Source organism: Mesoplodon densirostris, chromosome 8 (genome assembly GCF_025265405.1).
Source record: "Mesoplodon densirostris isolate mMesDen1 chromosome 8, mMesDen1 primary haplotype, whole genome shotgun sequence".
Classification (NCBI taxonomy): Eukaryota; Metazoa; Chordata; class Mammalia; order Artiodactyla; family Ziphiidae; genus Mesoplodon; species Mesoplodon densirostris.
The window spans coordinates 40,573,596-40,590,044 of NC_082668.1; the positions used below are offsets into that span (position 1 = coordinate 40,573,596).

Genomic DNA, 16,449 nt, shown 5'->3' on the forward strand with positions numbered 1-16,449 from the left:
ACAGACACCGCAGAAATACAAAGTATCCTAAGAGACTACTACAAGCAACTCTATGCCAATAAAATGGACAACCTGGAAGAAATGGACAAATTCTTCAAAAGGTATAACCTTCCAAGTCTGAACCAGGAAGAAATAGAAAATATGAACAGACCAATCACAAGTAATGAAATTGAAACTGTGATTAAAAATCTTCCAACAAACTAAAGTCCAGGACCAGATGGCATCACAGGTGAATTCTATCAAACATGTAGAGAAGAGCTAACACACATCCTTCTCAAACTCTTCCAAAAATTGCAGAGGAAGGAACACTCCCAAACTCATTCTATGAGGCCACTATCACCCTGATAACAAAACCAGACAAAGATACTACCAAAAAAAGAAAATTTCAGACCAATATCACTGATGAATATAGATGCAAAAATCCTCAACAAAATACTAGCAAACAGAATCCAACAACACATTAAAAGGATCATACACCACAATCAAGTTGGATTTATCCCAGGGATGAAAGGATTCTTCAATATATGCAAATCAATCAATGTGATACACCATATTAAAAATCTGAAGAATAAAAACCATATGATCATCTCAATAGATGCAGAAAAAGCTTCTGACAAAATTCAACGCACATTTAAGATAAAAACTCTCCAGAAAGTGGGCAGAGAGGGAAATTTCCTCAACGTAATAAAAGCCATATATGACAAACCCACAGCAAACATCATTCTCAGTGGTGAAAAACTGAAAGCATTTCCTCTAAGATCAGGAACAAGGATGTCCACTCTCACCACTATTATTCAACATTGTTTTGGAAGTCCTAGCCACAGCAATCAGAGAAGAAAAAGAAATAAAAGGAATACAAATTGGAAAAGAAGTAAAACTGTCACTGTTTGCAGATGACATGATACTATATAGAGAAAATCCTAAAGATGCCACCAGAAAACTACTACAGCTAATCAATGAATTTGGTAAAGTTGCAGGATACAAAATTAATGCACAGAAATCTCTTGCATTCCTATACACTAATGATGAAAAATCTGAAAGAGAAATTAAGGAAACACTCCTATTTACCACTGCAACAAAAAGAATAAAATACCTAGGAATAAATCTACCTAGGGAGACAAAAGACCTGTATGCAGAAAACTATTAAGACACTGATGAAAGAAATTAAAGATGATACAAACAGATGGAGAGATATACCATGTTCTTGGATTGGAAGAATCAATATTGTGAAAATGACTGCAACACAAAGCAATCTACAGATTCAATGCTATCGCTATCAAATTACCAATGGCGTTTTTTACAGAACTAGAACAAAAAATCTTAAAATTTGTATGGAGACACAAAAGACCCTGAATAGCCAAAGCAGTCTTGGGGGAAAAAAACGGAGCTGGAGGAATAGACTCCCTGACTTCAGACTATACTACAAAGCTATAGTAATCAAGACAATATGGTACTGGCACAAAAACAGAAATATAGATCAATGGAACAAGATAGAAAGCCCAGAGATAAACCCATGCACCTATGGTCAACTAATCTATCACAAAGGAGGCATGGATATACAATGGAGAAAAGACAGTCTCTTCAATAAGTGTTGCTGGTAAAACTGGACAGCTACATGTAAAAGAATGAACTTAGAACACTCCCTAACACAAAAATAAACTCAAAATGGATTCGAGACCTAAATGTAAGACCAGACACTATAAAACTCTTAGAGGAAAACCTAGGCAGAACACTCTGACATAAATCACAGCAAGCTGTTTTTTGATCCACCTCCTAGAGTAATGGAAATAAAAACAAAAATTAACAAATGGGACCTAATGAAACTTAAAAGCTTTTGCACAGCAAAGGAAACCATAAACAAGAAGAAAAGACAACCCTCAAAACGGGAGAACAAATCAACAGACAAAAGATTAATCTCCAAAATATATAGATAGCTCATGCAGTTCAATATTAAAAAAAACAAACAAACAACCCAATCCAAAAATGGGCAGAAGACCTAAATAGACATTTCTCCAAAGAAGACATACAGATGGCCAAGAAGCACATGAAAAGCTGCTCAACATCACTAATTATTAGAGAAATGCAAGTCAAAACTACAATGACAGGGCTTCCCTGGTGACGCAGTGGTTGAGAGTCTGCCTGCCGATGCAGGGGACACAGGTTCTTGCCCCAGTCCGGGAAGATCCCACATACCACAGAGCAGCTGGGATCGTGAGCCATGGCTGCTGAGCCTGCACGTCTGGAGCCTGTGCTCCACAATGGGAGAGGCCACAACAGTGAGAGGCCCGCGTACCACAAAAAAAAAAAAAAAAAAAAAACTACAATGACATATCACCTCACACCAGTTAGAATGGGCATCATCAGAAAATCTACGAACAACAAATGCTGGAGAGGGTGTGGAGAAAAGGGAACCCTCTTGCACTGTTGGTGGGAATGCAAATTGATACAGCCACTATGGAGAACAGTATGGAGGTTCCTTAAAAAACTAAAAATAGAATTACCATATGATCCAGCAATCCCACTACTGGGCATATACCCAGAGAAAACCATAATTCAAAAAGACACATGCACCCCAATTTCATTGCAGCACTATTTACCATAGCCAGGTCATGGAAGCAACCTAAATGCCCATTGAGAGACGAATGGATAAAGATGTGGCATGTTTAAACAATGGAATATTACTCAGCCATAAAAATGAACGAAATTGGGTCATTTGTAGAGACGTGGATGGACTTGGAGACTGTCATACAGAGTGAAGTTAAGTCAGAAGGAGAAAAGCAAATACCGTATATTAACACATATATGTGGAACCTAGAAAAATGGTACAGATGAACCAGTTTGCAGGGTAGAAATAGAGACACAGATGTAGAGAACAAACGTATGGACACCAAGGGGGGAAAGCAGCTGGGGGGGGTGGTAAAAAAAAACAGAAAAAAAAAGAATTCTTTTTTACACTTCAAAAAAGTTAAACATGGTCCCAAATAGGAATATCTATAGAAACAGAGAGTAAATTAGTGGTTGCCAGAGGCTAGGGAAGGGGAGAATGGGGAATGACTGCTAGTGGGTACAGGGCTTCTTTTTGTCACGATGAAAATGTTCTGGAATTAGACAGTGGTAATGATTCCACAACTTTGTGAATGTACTATAAACCACTAAATTTTACACTTTAAACGTGAATTATATCTCAATAAACCCATTATTTTAGGGGGAAAAAAACCCCAACCTTCATAGCAGCATTATTTACAATAGCCAAGATATGGAATCAACCTAAGGGTCTATCAACAGATGACTGGATAAAGAAGATGTGAGAATATATATATATATTCTCTCTCTTTCTCTCTCTCTATATATACATATACATACGTGTACGTATATATACACAGACACACACACATATATATATAGAGAGAGAATATTAGTCAGCCATAAAAAGGAATGAAATCTTGCCATTTGCAACAACATAGATAGACCTGAAAGGTATTATACTTAGTGAAATAAGTCAGACAAAGAAAGACAAATATTATATGTTAGCACTTATATGTGGAATCTAAAGAATAAAACAAAGCAATGAAAATAACAAAACAGAGACAGACTCACAGAAATAGAGAATAAACTAGGGGTTATCAGTGGGGGAAAGGAAGGTGGGAGGGGCAAAACAGGGGTAGGGGATTAAGAGGTACAAACTACTATGTATAAAATAAACAAGCTACAAGGACTGATTGTTCAGTACAGGGAATATAGCCAATATTTTATAATAACTTTAAATGGAATATGATCTATAAAAGTATTGAGTCACTCTGTTGTACACCTGAAACTAATGTAAAACTGTAAATCAACTATACTTCGATAAAGAAAGAGAGAACATAGGCTTTCTACATTGGCAGCAAATGACCATGCATAAAATAATTATAATAAAGTTTTATACTGTCACAGAATGAGCCTTGGCTTCACAATTTTAGGTTTCAGTATTATATTATAGGTGTGTAAATAGAAGTCACCTGGATTTGAATGAGGGACCAAACTTAGGGAGGCTTAAAAACTTGTCCAAAGTTATAGAATTAGTAAATGACAGAGCTAAGTCCTCTCAAAATCCAGCAAAATTTAGCTTGACAACTGGCATTAAGAAATTAGAAAACAAAAATCAAAAAACAAAATCTCATACCTGTAGTCTTCCCTTTTCATAGGCCAGTTTATTTTTACTCTCAGTAATTTTTCCCAAGACATTTTCCACCTGCTGTTGGGCAAGCTGATAAAGCAAACACAGGTATCAGTACCTCTAGGCATAGAATGAATAATCATTTTCTTTCTTAAGTATTTATACCCTTACTAATTCTAAAGTTATGAATCCAGGATTCATATTTATTTGCTACTGCTATCTCTTAGTCTGTCTTTAGACAGCTGATCATAGTGTAATATGAAACATGTAGAGAGACTGCTAATGAAAATATGAGTGCTTTAGGACTCACTGTTGTTCTTTGTTTCCTAATTCTGTTTTTGTTATGTCAAGTATTCCTTTGTAGTTGCAACCTAACCCAGATGTGGGGTGGTTTTATCAGTGGTTGCAGGTATGCAGTTTGAGGATTATATGCAGTCGGCCCTCTGTATCCACAGGTTCCACATCCACTGGTTAAACCAACTGTGGATCAAAAATATTCAGGAAAAATTAATTTTCAGTAAGTTCCAAAAGGCAAAACTTGAATTTGCCACACACGGGCAACTGACAACTATTTAAATAGCATTACATTGTGTTAGGTATTATAAGTAATCTAGAGATGATTTAAAGTATATGGAAGAATGTGCATAGATTATATGCAAATATCACACCATTTTATATAAGGGACTTGAGCATCCACAGATTTTGGTATCTGGGGGGTCCTGGAACCAATCCCCCACAGATACTGAGGGATGACTGTAGTTATTTAAGACAATGGGAGCTACAAATGATCACAACCATTTGGTCAATAACAGACACCTCAGTTACCATAGTAAAAGGCAGTAAAAAAAGAAAAAAAAACTGAAAAAAAAACAAAAGAAATGTTTGTCAGAAACTCCAACATTGTTTGATCAAGTACTCAACATAATGTTATCTAGGACAAACATTACTGAAGTCTCTATATTTCATGAAATTACATATTTAATCATTCAAACAGCCTTTAATAATGAGAGGTCTTTGTTTTTTTGTTTTTGGCGGTACGCAGGCCTCTCACTGTTGTGGCCTCTCCCGTTGTGGAGCACAGGCTCCGGATGCTCAGGCTCAGCAGCCATGGCTCACGGGCCCAGCCGCTCCACGGCATGTGGGATCTTCCTGGACCGGGGCACAAACCCGTATCCCCTGCATCGGCAGGCGGACTCTCAACCACTGCACCACCAGGGAAGCCCTGGGATTATGTTTTGATCAAGTCTTCAGCAGAAAATATATGACAAGGATGGCCAATAATGCTACAAAAACAAAGCTACACCATAACCATAAAAGCTGAATTATTTAAAACTTAAAATTCAGTTCCAAGTCCTATAAATCAAGGTGCCCAATGTGCTGCAAAATGTAGGTATAGCTTATAAAAAGTCAAGAGCCAGATTTAACCAAAAATATGCTAGCTATTACAAATAAAAACACTCAAAAATAACTTTGCTTGCCTTCTTGGAATGTGGAAGGCTTTTTATTTTTTTAAATAACTTGGATAGTCTGGGTCTCTTATAAAATGTGTCCAAGAATTTTTAAAATAATGGCACTTTTTTCCTCAATAACATTCCCTCTTTTAGGCAAAGGCATAAAGAATTCTATTACTCTTTCAAATACACTTTTAAAATAATTTCCTTTTTGCCACCCAAGAGAACACTAATGCACTGATAAGTGAAAACTAAGAAAAATCAAAATGTGATACTGTTTGACACAAAGTCACTTATTTAAATTTATGACAAACAAAAATAAATTGTTCCAGTTGCTAAAGGAAAGTAGATGTTAAGGCAGTAACTTAAATTACCGTTTTCAGATTATTTAAATAGGCCCTGTACTTAAGAAAATTGGCGGAACACCAAAAATTAGAGAGAGACCACTTAAATGAGTGAATATCTCAGATTCTGAGTTGTGGAATGCAGAACTCAATGTAACCTTTGCTTAAATAATCTTGGCAATATACTATAAAAATTATTAATATACAGAGCAAAACAGAAACTGGAGAATCACCTGAGAAACAGCATACAAAGAAAAATGCTAATGGTTAGAATATACATTTTAACTCAAGCACAAAAACATCACTCCTTGGAAAAGCAGGAAGCTAACACAGAAAGAATTATCTTAAGATATGAAAGGTAGGTTGACAAGGATCAACAGTAAGCCACAAAGTGATTTCTAAAATAATTTTTAAAATCTGGGTAAACTCTAAAAGCTAGCAGAAGCTGTTAGAAGGATACATAAAACCAAGAGATGGTAGCATCTTGGTAAAGCTGTTTTATAAGTAGATTGTTAAGTACGAATTTTATTCAAAATGTTTAACAACCAGTATGACATAGCCCCCCCCCGGAAATGGAACCAATTGTCACCCTCACAAGTATACACTGACTGAATGTCACCCTAGTTTTAAGAAATACTACATTTAATACATTGTTTAATTTCAAGTCATTATAATCCTAGTTGTGTATGCAACTAATTCTACTTCTGTCTGGTGCTACCATTTGAAAATGTATGTTTAAAATACAAATGAGAAGTGGGGCAGATAGTCAGTTAACTTGAATCCAGGAATAGTAACCTTCTCACATTTGGATCTTTTCTCATTGTGTTTCCCTCCATGACTGCCTGTGGTAACGGACTTAAATTACACCATTATTCATAGCAAACAGACTTGTGGTTGCCAAGGGGGAGGGGAGAATGGGGGAGGGAGGGAGTGGGAGTTTGGGGTTAGCAGATGCAAACTATTATATATAGAATATATAAACAACAAGGTCCTACTGTATAGCACAGGGAACTATATTCAATATCCTGTGATAAACCACATGGAAAAGAATATTTAAAAATATAAAAGTATAACCGAGTCACTTTGCTGTACAGCAGAAATTAACACAACATTGTAAATCAACTATATTTCAATAAAAATTTAAAAATCACACAGTCATTAAAGGCTGAAATGGCAAACATAAACCTAAAATTAGGAAGTGTGAGAAAAAGAAGAAATTATATTTATACAAGTATACTGTATATGTTGGCCCTGTGAGGGGCACTTTACTCGCAGTATGACATTTAATCCTCACAGCCTGGTAAGACACACATGACCCTCTTTGTGCTCTACCCAATCAACATTTCTTAAACACCTATTATGTATTAGGCGTTACGGTAGGCAAGGGAGTATACAGATGAATAACTACTCTTCTTGCATTAGAAGAGAGTGAAGGCAGATGCATAAGCAGGTCAATTTCTAACTTAGCAGTTAGAAATGTAGTAACTATTTTGATATGGGTTTGCACAGTAGAACCCCACAGTTAGGGCAGATCCCCTTGGTGCTGAAGGCCATAGAGGTTAAGAACTTGCCCAGGTCACACAGTAAATGGAGCTGAGTATTGTAACCAGGTCTGAATTTAAATCTGTGGTGTGGCATACACAACACATATTCATATGTATATCTCTAAAAATCAGTAAGAGGTTATACTAGAGGGTAGTTTTTATTGAGAATTTCAAGTGTTAATTCTCAACGAACAATAGGTTTAATGACATTGCTCGGATTGAAAAAAAAAAGTTCTTAACCTCTTTCCTCAAGACTCATACAGCCAAGTGAAGCACTTCCAGGCAGGTTTGGTCAGAGAAGATGCTATGCATAGACATATAAGCTGGAATTGAGGTATGGGATATCACTGGGAGACCTTAATCAAGAGATGCTGTGGACAGGCAAGAATCAACATTGAGCAAATCACTCGCAAGACCCGTCAAAGTCACTAATAGGATAAGGCCACAGGCCTGCTCACTGGCAGCAGAGGCATGAAAGAATCATGCAGACTGAGATATGGTCTTCCAGAGAGACCCAAACCAGGTGGGTGGATAAGCCCAGCTGAGGCCTGGCCAACAGGAAAGGACATGGATGAATCTTTAATCTTGGGGGAGGGAGGCGTGGTTTGAGACAATACCAGGAATTAGAGCTAATGCACCTTGTTGCTCTGATAGGAACTTACAGGCTTTCTTCTGAGACAGTTGAGATACTAAGAATTCAATAAATGTTAGAATGCTCTACATGCTTTACATGTATTAACTTACTTAACCTCAACAACCTCCTAATAATAGTATGATTATCCCCATTTTCAGAGATTAAGAAACTCAGGCTCCGAGAGGTTAAAGATCACACCCAAGGTCACAGCCAAAATTGAAACATAGATAGTCTGGATCTAAAGCCATGAAAATGTAAGAGTATTTATACATATATTTTTAATTTTTATTTATTTATTTATTTTTGGCTGTATGGGGTCTTCATTGCTGCGCACGGGCCTTCTCTAGTTGCAGTGAGCGGGGGCTACTCTTCATTGGGGTGTATGAGCTTCTCACTGCAGTGGCTTCTCTTTGTTGCAGAGCATAGTCTCTAGGCATGCGAGCTTCCGTAGTTGTGGCACGAGGGCTCAGCAGTTGTGGCTCGTGGGCCCTAGAGCGCAGGCTCAGTAGTTGTGGCACATGGGCTTAGTTGCTCCGTGGCATGTGGGATCTTACTGGACCAGGGCTTGAACCCGTGTCTCCTGCATTGGCAGGCAGATTCTTAACCACTGCACCACCAGGGAAGTCCCAGGATTTAGATTTAGTCTCTGTAATTTTTTATAGTTGAAGTAATGAGCAGCTTATGACAGAGTTTGAAAGAATTTAGTTCAGATTAAGGCAGACTTCACAACAGGGCCTTCTTTGGAATTTTGAAAGATGATTTGCATGTTATAGAAGCAATGGCTAATTCTTTCTCAAGTATTCAGAAGCACATGGAAAACTTATTAGCTGTTTAACATAACAATCATCTCTTTAAATCTCCTTCATCCGGAGATGTTTTAAGAATTCTACCATTTATTTGTAATGGATTGACCTTGTCAAGTAGCTTTTAGGAATCAAACTTACTATTGATTTCCTAATGGATGGAACTGTCAGAAAGAGAAAAAAAATACAAGTTTGTTCCTCACAATTTATGGAAAAGAAAATATTTTAAAACGTTAGAAATATTGGTGCTTTTCAGCATTATAGATCATCTGTGTAGGCAGACATTTAAAGGCTGTCTTAAACTCTTGTTTTCCTAAATCCTGTATTGTCTGAATACCATAGGGCTCTCTGACATATTTAGCCTGCATTATTCAGACTTGTGATAATTATCAAAAAAAAAAAAATGAAGGAAACCCATCTCCTGATTTCTGATTGTTTTTCAAACTCATAGTCATTAGTTGCTACTTTAGACTGACTTTTTATACCCCCAATGGTAATCAGAAGTTGCTTGCTCAAGTTCTAGGAAAGCAATTTGATCTGCCAGTTGCTTATTCTTTTCCTCTAGAGTCTGCAGGTTGCGGGTTAATGCATTTATGCCTACCTTTAGAAGAAAAAAGAGAAAAGAATTCTGTGCCAGATCCAAAAATATTATCTTGTTTTTTTTTTTGTTGTTTTTTGTTTGTTTGTTTGTTTTGCCGTACGCAGGCCTCTCACTGTTGTGGCCTCTCCCATTGCGGAGCACAGGCTCCGGGCGTGCAGGCTCAGTGGCCATGGCTCACGGGCCTAGCCGCTCCACGGCATGTGGGATCTTCCCGGACCGGGGCACGAACCCGTGTCCCCTGCATCAGCAGGCGGACTCTCAACCACTGCGCCGCCAGAGAAGCCCTTATCTTGTTTTTAAAATGACATTTTTAACTGTAAAATAAATGGTATCTTATGAATATGTTTCCCTGCTTTGTAGTTGTCTTTAGCAGGAGAGTTATTACAAATTGCATAGTGTACATTTACTAGAAGTGAAAGTCCTTCTGGTACTTGGTACCTATTTATATATTAACTCGAGCATATAAATATAGAGGCAAAAATACTCCAAAAAATATTAGCAAAATGAATCCAGCAATATATAAAAGGATAACAAATCAGGACTAAGTGTAGTTTATTCCAGTAATACAAGGCTTGTTCAACATTCAAAATTAATTACTATAATTCACCACATCAATAGACTATAGAAGAAAAACCATATGACCATCTCAATAGACACAGAAAAAGCATTTCACAAAATTCAAATTAATTTATGATAAAACCCCAGTAACCTAGAAATGAAAGGGAACCATCTCTATGTGATCAATTCTGTCTGTAAAAACCTACAACTAATATCAGTATTGGTGGAAGACTCAATGTTTTCCCCTAAGACTGGGAAAAAGGCAAGGATATCTGCTCTTGCCATTCCTATTCAGTATCATATGGGAGGCCTTAGCTGGTGCAACAAGGTTAAGAAAAAGTAATAAAAAGCATAGAAATTGGCAAGGGAGAAATAAAACTGTCTCTACTTACAACAGACATGATAGTCTACATAGGAAATCCCAAAGAATCTACAAAAGAAATCCTAGAATAAGTGAGTTTAGTAAGGTTGAAGGATACAAGGTCAAATCAATTGTATTTCTATATATTAGCAACAAACAATTGGAAATTGATATTTCCTAAAAGTTCCATTTATAACAGCACCAAAATCCATGAAACCCTTAGGTACAAATCTAAGACAAAATATGTCCAATATTTGACATGCTGAAAATTACAGTATGCTGACAAGACAAATCAAAAGCCTAAATAAAATGGAGAGACATACTGTGTCCCTGTATTAGGAAGATACAATATTGCTAAGATGTCAATTCTCTCTAATCCCAATTTAAATTGTGTGGGATAATTTACCAGTGTCCACCCTTTGGTGGGGTCTAGACTGTGAGGCTAGAAAAAAATGCCCTGTAAGAAATGCTAAAGGGAGCTCTTCAGGCTGAAATAAAAGGGGATTAGATAATAACTGGAATCCACATAAAGAAATAAAGGGTACCAGAAAATGTAGCAACATAGGTACATGTAGAAGACATATAAATATGTAGTTTTTGTTTGTAACTCAGTTATCTATAAATCAAAAATATATAGTAAAAGAAAGGTTAAGGGAATTAAAATAGTGCACCAGAAATATCTACTTAACACAAAGGAAGGCAATACTGGAGAAACAGAGGAACAAATATCACATAAAACATATAAAAAAATAGTAAAGTGGCAGATGTAAATCCTACCTTATGGGTAATTATGTTAAATATTAATGGATTAAACACTCCAACTAAGAAGCAGAGACAGGCAGAATAAATTTGTAAAAGACCCAACTGTATGCTGTTTATAAGAGACACACTTTAGATCCAAAGACACAAATGGGTTGAAAATAAAAGGATGGGAAAAGATGTATGATGTAAACAGTAATCTGAAAAGAGCTGGAGTGGCTACACTAACATGAGACAAAGTAGATATTAAGACAAAAATCTGTGAGATAAAGAAGGACATTATTGGGTTTCCCTGGTGGCGCAGTGGTTGAGAGGCCGCCTGCCGATGCAGGGGACACGGGTTCGTGCCCCAGTTCGGGAAGATCCCACATGCTGCGGAGCAGCTAGGCCCGTGAGCCATGGCCGCTGAGCCTGCGCATCTGGAGCCTGTGCTCCACAATGGGAGAGGCCACAACAGTGAGAGGCCCACAAACCAAAAAAAAAAAAAAAAAAAAAAGAAGGATATTATATATTGAAAAAAGGATCAACCCATTAAGAAGATAACATTTATAAATGCATTTGCATCTAACAACACAACCCCAATGAAGCAAAAACAATACAGCAAAAACTGACAGAATTGAAGGGAGAAATAACAATTCAACACTAACAGTTGAAGACTTCAATATCCCTCTTTCAATAATAGGTGGAACAGTTAGATGATCAATGAAGAAACAGCTGATGACTTGAACAACACTATAAAGCAACTGGACCTAACAGACATCTTTAGAACACTCCGCCAAACAATAATAGAATACACGTTTTTCTCAAGTGCACATGAAGCATGCTCTAGGATATACCACATGTTAAACCATAAAACAACTCTCAAATCTGAAAGGACTGAAATTATATAAAGTATGTTCTCCAACAACAATGAAATAAAATTAAATGAATAAAAGAAGGAAATTTGGAAAATTCACATATATGGGGAAATCAACAACATATTTCTAAATAATCAATGGGTCAAAGAGGAAATTACAAAGGAAATTAAAGAATATTTTGAGATGAATGAAAATGAAAATATAACATGATAAACAAAATGTATCGTATGCAGCTTAAGTGGTGCTTAGAGGGAAATCTGTAGCTGTATAAACTTATATTTTAAAAAAGAGAAATATCTCATATCAATAACCTAAGCATCCATTTTAAGAACCTAGAAAAAGAAAATTAAACTCAAAGCAAGAAAAAGGAAGAAAATAATAAGGATTATAGCAGAAATAAAACAGAGGCTAGAAAAACAATAGAGGAAATCAGTAAAACCAGAAGTTGGTTCTTTGACAAGATCAACAAAATTGACAAACCGCTGTGGTATTAACCAAGAAAAAAATATAAAGAATACACAAATTGCTAAAATTAGAAATGAAAGAAGAGACATTGTATTGAACTCCCAGAAGTTAAAAAGGGGCTACTATGAACAACTGTATGCCAATAAATTACATAGGCTAGATGAAATGGACAAATTCCTAGAAAGACCCAAATGACTAAAACTCAAAAACAAAGTAGAAATATGAATTGAACTATAACAAATAAAGAGACTGGATCAATAATAATAATAATTAAAAACAAAACACTCCCCACAAAGAAAAACCTAGAACCAGATGGCTTCACTGTTGAATTCTACAAAACACTGAAAGAATTAACACCAATCCCTCACAAAGTCTTCTTAAAATAGGAGAGGGAACACTATCAAATCATTTTAAGAGGCCAATATTATTGAATACCTTGATACCAAAACCAAAGATGTCACAAGAAAAAAAAAACAACTATGGGATAACCCTTATTAATATAGATTTTTAAATCCTCAACAAAATAATAGCAAGCCAAATCAAACAACATATGAAAAGGATTATATACCATGATCAAGTGAAATTTATCCCCCAAAGGAAAACTTGGTTCAACATTTGAAATCAATCAATGTAATACACCTTAGTAATAGAATAAAGGACAAAATCCACAAGATTATTCCAACAGATATAGAAAAAGCAACTGAACAAGTTCAACATATTTTCATGATAAAAATTCCCAACAAACTAGGAATAGAAGGGAATTTCTTCATCCTGATCATGGGCATTTAGGAAAAGCACACAGCTAACATCATACTTAATGGTGCCAAACTGAAAGCTAACCCTCTAAACTCAGGAACAAAACAAGGATGTCTACTCTCATCACTTCTATTCAACCTCTCATGGCTGGAGGTTCTAGCCAAAGCAATTACACAAGAAAAAGAAACAAACAGCAACAAATTGGAAAGGAAAAAATAAAACTATCTCCATTTGCAGATGGCACAATCTTATATAGAGAAAATATATACTCTATTGTTAAGATCACAATACTCTCCAAATTGATCTACAGGATCATACAAACCCTATCAAAATCCCAGCTCCTCTTTTTTTTGCAGAAATGGAAAATCTGATCCTGAAATTCATATAGACATGCAAGGATCCAGAATAGCCAGAACAATCTCAAAAAAAATAAAGTTGGAGGGCTCACACATCTCAATTTTAAAACTTATTACAAAGCTACAGTAATCAACACCATGTGGTACTGGCATACGTATAGTCATATATATCAATGCAATGGAATTGAGAGTCTAGAAATAAGCCCATGCATCTATGGTTAACTAGATTTTGACAAGGGAGCCAAGATCATTCAATAGAAAGAACAGTCTTCCAACAAATCGTCCTGGGATAACTGGATATCCACAGGCAAAATAATGAAGTTAAACCTCTACCTCATACCACATATAAAATTTAACACAAAATGGATCAAAGACCAAAATGTAATCTGTAAAACTATAAAATTTTTAGAATAAAAAATGGGTGCAGGATGACAGTTGCAAGATGGGGGAGTAGAAGGACATGAGCTCACTCCTTCATACAAAAACGCCAAAATCACAACTAACTGCTGAACAACCATAGAAAATAAAACACTAGAACCTACCTAAAGAGATACCCTACATCCAAAGACAAAGAGGAAGCCACAACGAGATGGTAGGAGGGGCACAACTGCAATAAAATCAAATCCCATACCCACTGGGTGGGCGACCCACAAACTAGAAAGTAATTATGCCTGAAAAGGTCTCCCACAGGACTGAAAGTTCAGAGCCCCACGTCAGCCTTCCCAGCGTGGGGGCCTGGTAAGAGGAGGAAGAGCCCCCAGAGAATCTGCTTTTGAAGGCCAGCGGGGTTTGATCGCAGGAATTCCACAGGACTGGGGAAACAGAAACTCCACTCTTGGAGGGCACAGACAAGGTCTCATGTGCACCAGGACCCAGGGAAAAAAAGCAGTGACCTCTTATATAAGAGACTGGGCCAGACCTACCTGCTAGTATTGGAGGGTCTCCTGGAGAGGCAGGGGAGGTGCTATGGCTCACTGCAGGTACAAAGACACTGGCAGCAGTAGTTGTGGGGAGTAATCATTAGCATGAGCACTCCTGGAGGCTGCCATTTCCTCCCAATGACCTAGCCCCACCCAACAGCCTGTAGGCTCCAGTGCGGGGACGCCTCAAGCCAAACAACCAACAGGGCGGGAATACAGTCATACCCATCAGCAGACAGGCTGCTTAAAGTCTTCCTGAGCATGGCCCTGCCCAGAGGGACAAGAACCAGCTCTACCCACCAGTGGGCAGGAACCAGGAAGCCTGCACAAGCCTCTTAGACAGCCTCATCCACCAGAGGGCAGACAGCAGAAGCAAGAAGAACTACAATCCCGCAGCTTGCGGAATGGAAACCACAATCACAGAAAGTCAGACAAAACGAGACGGCAAAGGAATATATCCCAGATGAAAGAAAAAGATAAAACACCAGAAGAACAACTAAGTGAAGTGGAGATAGGCCATCTACCGGAAAAAGAATTCAGAGTAATGATATTGAAGATGTTCCAAGATCTCAGGAAAAGAATGGAGGCACAGACTGAGAAGATACAAGAAACGTTTAAAAAAGACATAGAAGAACTAAAGACCAAACAAACAGAGATGTACAATACAATAACTGAAATGAAAAATACACTAGAAGGAATCAATAGCAGAATAACTGAGGCAGAAGAATGGATAAATGAGCTGGAAGACAGAATGGTGGAAATCACTGCTATGGAGCAGAATAAAGAAAAAAGAATGAAAAGAAATGAAGACAGTCTAAGAGACTTCGGGACAACATTAAATGCACCAACATTCACATTATAGGCCTCCCAGAAGAAGAATAGAGAGAGAAAGGACCTTTGAAAATATTTGAAGAGATAATAGCTGAAAACTTCCCTAACATGGAAAAGGAAACAGTAACCCAAGTCCAGAAAGCAGAGAGACTCCCAGGTAGGATGAACCCAAGGAGGAATATGCCAGGACACACAGTAATCAAACTGACAAAAACTAAAGACAAAGAAAAGATATTAAAAGCAACAAGGGAAAAGCAACAAATAACATACAAAGGAATTCCCGTAAGGTTATCAAGTGATTTCTCAGCAGAAACTCTGCAGGCCAGAAGGGAGTGGCAAGATATATTTAAAGTGATTAAAGGCAAGAACCTAAAACCAGGAATACTCTACCCACCAAGGCTCTCATTCAGATTTGAAGGAGAAATCAAAAGCTTTATAGACGAGCAAAAGCCAAGAGAATTCAGCACCACCAGACCAGCTTTGCAACAAATGCTAAAGGAACTTCTCTAGGTGGAAAAGAAAAGGCCACAACTAGAAACAAGAAAATTATGAATGGAAAGCTCAGCAGTAAAGGTAAACATGCAGTTAATGTAGGAAATCATCTGCACACAAATATGATATCAAAACCAGTAACTGTGAGATAGGAGAGCACAAATGCAGGATATTGGAATTGCATTTGAAATTAAAAGACTAGCAACTTAAAGCAATCTTCTTTATATATAGACTGCTATATCAAAAGCTCATGGGAACCATAAACCGAAAATCTGCAATAGATACACACAAAAAAGAAAAAGGAATCAAAACACAACATTAAAGGTAGTCATCAAATCACAAGATAGGAGAACAAAAGAGGAAGGAAAGAAGAAAGACCTACAAAAACAAATCCAGGGAATTCCCTGGTGGTCCAGTGGTTAGGACTTGGCACTTTCACTGCCATGTCCCAAGTTCAATCCCTGGTCAGGGTACTAAGATTTCAGAAAACAAGGGGTGCAGCCAAAAAAACCCACAAAAAACCCCAAATCCAAAACAATTATGAAAATGGCAAGAGGAACA

At 37.2% G+C, this 16,449-nt stretch overlaps 1 pseudogene; it reads right to left on the bottom strand.

Annotated features, from left to right (window-relative positions):
• Positions 1-16,449, bottom strand: part of LOC132495490 (coiled-coil domain-containing protein 150-like) — an 83,893-nt pseudogene that overhangs the window by 37,568 nt on the left and 29,876 nt on the right.